We start from the raw sequence: 6,000 nt of genomic DNA on the forward strand, positions 1-6,000 counted from the left end.
ATTCCATTCAAATGGAGGATCCGTCGTCAACAGAGTATTTTGAGGGAGCGACTTGCGAGGAGGTGGACTCACATGGAGCTTCGTGCCTGTGCCAGGATTGCTCCTATGGAGCTGGGTACTAGTGGAGATTCGGCGATATCTTTGGAATCGATAGTGTCCCTCATAGCTTTCTGTTATATTTTAACTCATACATCTTTAGAGAGGGGCGATGTTGACTTCCATAAAAAAAAACTTGAATATTCCCGCTACAAACATTTCGTTCCTCTAAACTCTGATGCTCGGTTTTGATTAACTTTAAATTTTGTTTTTAACATTAGTTAATGGATAACTGTAACCTTTTTTGATAATTCAATTTTATAAATTTAAATATTGATCCTTGATTTATTTTGTCCATCGATTATGCTATGTCATATGATTGTATGGATTTGTCATTAAACCTTGGTCTTGTGGTGTGTCACCCGCATGAGTATTCGAGTATGACCAGATCTGGTGGTGTGTGACACCAAGAACCCTTCTTGGCATCCCACATTCAATCATGTTCATTGCCCAACTAAGGATGAATTGAAGTAGATAGTCTCCTGAGCACTAATGGTAGGATAATTTTAAAAGCCTTGTCACCTCGACAACATTTGCAACCCTACTAGGTAGAGCAGGGGGCTTGACTTAAACCAATCATGTGTATTTTTTTCACTAAAGTACCATGCTCAAGGGGCTTGGAGCATATAGTACCTAGTCATGTCTAAATTGTCTATTAAGGCCTAAGTATCATATAGTCAGACATAGTGAAGTTGGTTACATATGGACCATGGCACCTTAGTTCATGGAGTTAAGCACATGGAAATCCTTGAGCATAACCAAGAATGCATTAAGGAGTTAGTTCGGGAGCTAACATGCAAACCTAGGGGAAAAACTTGAGAAGGAAAACATTATATTCATCCATTCACAAGAGAACTAGAGTTCATAATGAAATTGTTCCAAATTGTTTTAAGTTCACATGATTGGTGGCTGATGAAAATAAGTTGTAAAAGAGGCTTCAACCTTGTTGTTATTGTTGTTCCTGGGGTTGTTGTTGTTGTTGTTGGTCATTCACCTCCACCGCGTCACCTCTTTCCTTGATGTCTACCACTTCATTTTCTTCAGAGGAGTAGAACTTATCTAGGAGAGAAGGCCTCAGTCTTCGACAACGTTCAAAACTTCCATAGGAGGAGCAACTGTGATTGATGGAGCTCCACCCATCTCGATCTTGGTGCCTTGATCCATAATCCTCTTCAACCAAATCTTTCTTGAGCCAATTAGGCCTTTCCCACCCAATTGATTTAACACTTCAGCATCTAGAGGTATCGATGTTGGGGTATCTTTCAACACTATAATCCAAGTTGTGGAGAGCCCCATCCCAAAAGCATCATTGGTAGCTTCTTTCATGTTCTTCACATAGGCCTCCGACTCCTTGTACTTGTTAATGCTGTTAGACACTACCAGCTAAAAGTCATGAGATCTTTAAACTGCATGATGGTTTTCTCCCGAAGCTTGCTCTTCTCAATCTGCTTGGACAACTTCAACTGGTCAAGCTGTTTCTTCATCTTTTCATTGTCAAGAGCGAGAACGTCCTGTTCCAACCGCTTCACGAGTAGAGGTGGCAGATTCTAGCTTAGCCTTCCACTCATCCCTCTCCTTCAGTGCAACATCTCTATCCTCACTAACCTTATTATGTATGTTCTAAAGTCGAGTGTCCTCCTCCTCAGCCTTCTTTTTCATATTCTCAACCTCGGTCCTGTGTTCCTTAACTTGGTTCTCGGGGTTAGTGTCCAAGTGCTTGGACAAACTAAGGTTGTGGGAGTAGAGTCCATTGTGTCAAATTGTTTCAGAGTAGATGTGGAAGAATTTAACAACAACACTGTGGGAAGGAATAGAGATGTAAAAGTAAAGAATTTGGAAAGGGAAAGAAGAAGAAAATTCTAAGACAGGTTTCAAGGATATACATGTTGTATATACATTGGAAATGGTTGTCTTCAAGGGCCCTAACCTCGGCCATATCCATAGTGGGAAGACCAAAATCTAACCACTCCCGCGAATATATGTGGTTTTTGCAGATGGGGGCACCAGCCAGGATTGCCCACTTTAGTGTGAGCTTTGGTTGGGATGGGTTGTCGACCGTCATAGAAGATGACCCCCTAGATATGATCAGCTTGCATTTCTTGGTTGTTGGGTCTGACTTTAGAGTGGTGTGTGTAGCTGGCATCAACCCATTAGAATATCTTGGTGACTTACGGCAAGTCAGCCACTTCATTCTCAAGCAAATCCTTATTCACTTTTTCTCTGCCCTTCCTGGAAGGAGCAGGTCTCTTAATAGAAGGTCGGGAGTCCTACTCCCCTTAGAGCTACCCCCTTGGCAGAGGATGAGGACTTGGCCATAGTATCTTTGGTGGTGGTAGCATTCTTGGCAGGAGACCTCTTGGAGACAGTCTATTGGAAACTTCTTTCTCGGAAGGGGCAACCCTCTTCCAATTTTGTGGACTTAGTAGGAGTGAAGGGCACCCCCAAGGCCCCGATGTTACAAGTCGTTGTGATCCTGTTTACTGCCTCGGTCTTCTTGGCGAGGCGATTAGTGAGAAGACTTCCCCTATTGTACATCTCTGTGCTTGCAAAAAACATACAAAGAACAAGAGTCAAAAGATGTTAGCTGGTAAAAGATAGCAAAAAGATCAAAGTTTCACTTTGGGGGTTCACCTAAAATGATCCCCCAATACACGACAGAGTCATGGCAACGACATTGGATAGACTCCTCCAAGCTATAAATCATCATTAACTGGACTTTCTTCTTAAAGTCAGTTAGTTCGAAACTTTTGTTCATCTTTTTCAAAGACCTAACTGATGGCTCTTTCCAAGCAGTCAAGAAGTAACAAGATAGAGGGGAGCAAAAGATGTAGCGTTTGTTCCACCTTGTATCATTATTGAGGAGGGATTTTGAGATGAGGACCTTAACCAACTATCCTTGGATGGATTTCTTTTTGAAGTAGTACCACCCAAAATGGAAATGTTGGTTGAGCATGTAGAGGTTCAAGAACAAATTCAAGATGCCTTTGTGGTTCAAACTGTGATAGAACCCAATGAAGCCGACCAAGATATGCCAATTGTTAGATAATAGCATCCCAAGACTGATCTCGTAATCCCACATGACAGAGTAGATGAAGGAATAAAGGGGGGGGGCAAATACAGTACAAATTCCTTTCTTCGATGTATATTAGCCTTGTCACGAAGACTTGGGAGGCAAAAGGTGTATTTCGTGGGAATTTCATAGTCTTGACGGAAGGATCCAAGTGGTCGAGAGAATAAGTAGGACCAAAGTGTTGTTTGTTGAAAGACGGGTGGACTTTGGTTAGGACCTCCCCCTCCGATTCTTCTTCCTTGAGGGGAGTGTGATTGCTGGGATCACCCCTAATTTGTTGAGTGGTCTCCTACATGGGTGAGCCAAAAGCCTTAGGGAGCTCAGAAACCCTCAGCGAAGTCAAAGGGCATAGTAGAGGGTCACACTAGGGAAGGGGTTCTAAGGTCTCTAATGACTTTGGATTCCCTATCCTTAGACCTAACCACGATTCTACCCATGCCAAGACTTAGGGTTGTCAACGGTGTGGTTTGGAGCTATTTCGGACTAAGAAACCCCCATTCCAAACCAGCCTATTTAAAAGATAACGGTATTGGTGCGGTTTGGGTTCGGGTTGACTAACGGTTTGGACTAATGGTTTGGATTCGGTTTGGACTAAATTAAAAATCAATATTAAAATTTATTTTTATTTTTCCTCAACTTGAAATCCTAGTTTCTCACACATAAAACTACAAAAGAGAGAGGAGTTAGAGGGTGAAGGGAGTGTTAACAAAAGTATTTATATATCAAAGATAGGCTTTTGAACATAACACACGAATAGGCCAAAACCAAAAGATATACGACCCACATAGAAAACAATCAAAACATCAATGGAGTTTTCAAAATCTTCATAAGTAAAGTAGCAAACCATCACAAATCTCAGTGAACGACACAAGCACAATTATGAGTTAATATGAAAACTAAAATTCATATTCTCCATTTAAGGTTTATGACCCACAAGGCAACACCGACACACAAAGGTTCCCAATTTCCCATGATGGTTTGTGAATCTATGATCGTCCGCAGGAAGAACTGACAAGATGTGTTTGGAGGTTACCTGGAATTGCCGAAGAGATGAAGAGCGAGAGAAAAAAGAGCCAACAAGATGAAGACTGAAGAGTAGTCAAGCAAATCGTGATCGCTGCTGGAGTCGCCATTAATCGACAAGGAGATGAAGGGCGAGACAAACATAAACCAAGAAGATGCAGATTACCAAAGCAGTTGAGCATAGTCGTCAGCGCTGCTTGCTTCCTGCTGCTAGAGTTTTCATTGCAGAAAAGATGAACAGGAGAGAAGGTAAAAGAAACAGGGAAAGTGAAACGCCCAGTGAAAGTGAAATGGTGAAAGTGAAACCTTGATTTCATTTTGTGAAAAGTGAAATAGGGAAACTGAAACACACCGTTAAAAGCTAAGACTTTAAAATAATAAAACTAAATGAAATATGAAACTTGAAAGTTAAAACTTAAAAACGTGTTAAACACTAAAAGTCTCAAACACCGACTGAACTCTGAAGTGACCTGTTGCGTCAAATTTCAATGGGTCATTAATTTCATTCAATATTTTAATTTAATTCATGTAAAAGGCTAACGGGTTGTAGTTTGGCCTATTGGTTCGAGCTAGTGGGCCGCACACGGGCTGGCCCAGCCCAACCCTAAACCATCCAGGATGAGGATCCTCAGCCCAAACATGGCCCATTAAAGTTCGGTTCGGGCCGGTTCGGGCTATAATAGGCCGGTTCTGTCCGATTTTAACGGTTCAAGTTGAAAATGGACACCCTTACCAAGACTCAAGAAAGACAGCAAACTCATAAAACTTGAAAGAAAACAGAGGATGAGCAGAGAAGACTTACTGGGACTAGAGAAGTAGGTAGAGTAGGAGAAGAAGAAGGAAATCTTGAAATCGCATCGACAAATTCATAGAAGTTGCAGACAATTGAAGAATTAAGCTTTGAAAGACCCCAAACTCCAACATTTGCACAAACAAGACCGTTCGTGAGTGAAGGACCCTATTTATAGTGGGGGTTTATAAATAGTTGAGATGTATAAGATGTTCCATCTGCTTGTCGTACCATCATTACTATCATGCGGCTCAAGATTTCAATGGTCACATTTGTCATAATGACATCGTTTGAGATTCTTGGTGAGCATTGAAACCAATTGCATTGAAGGCAACATTTGTGTTTCGGTTTGTCCATTCGTGTTCTCTCGACTATGGAGGATCGAGGAGGTCTTCTCAAGAAGCATTTTGCTAACCTAACCATGAGACAGGGAATCAGCAGAAAGGGAGATCATGCTATGTAGATTTTATCCAAGTGTTTGAATCCAAGCCAAAGCGGACCTAGGTTGAACCAAATAGAGTCAAATTAGGGGGCTCGACCTCAAGGTGTTGAACTTAGGGGATGACGCCGAGTGATGCTTGAAAAACGATATCAATGACACTTGTAAATTTTGGAGGATTGACTCCAACACCCAAAGAAATGCCATGGTTTTAGTAGGGATCACAGGCACGATACCTATCCTCGAAGAAGGTTAAAAGGGAATGATACATGTATCAAGGTACGACAAGTTGTATGAATCAAAGATAGAGATGTTGACCTTACTTACCCACATCCACCTGGTATGAAATTTCCGTCAATTCCATAGTGACACCAATGTTAGGACTAGGCCCTTAAGAATAGCAACATCCCTACTAACCTAGTGTCGACTCCAGAGGATATCTAAGACACATCCAAAAACCACAAAGAGTCAAGTTCCACAACCAAAAGACATACTCTCACTCTTCTCCTTGTGTGAACAAATAACAAAACCAACTTGTGGGTTCGAAAGGTTTAGCTTCAAAAGGAAAATTATATTCTACAT

This window comes from Hakea prostrata, chromosome 7 (assembly GCF_041222555.1).
Source record: "Hakea prostrata isolate BN-2017 chromosome 7, UWA_Hpros_2, whole genome shotgun sequence".
NCBI lineage: Eukaryota > Viridiplantae > Streptophyta > Magnoliopsida > Proteales > Proteaceae > Hakea > Hakea prostrata.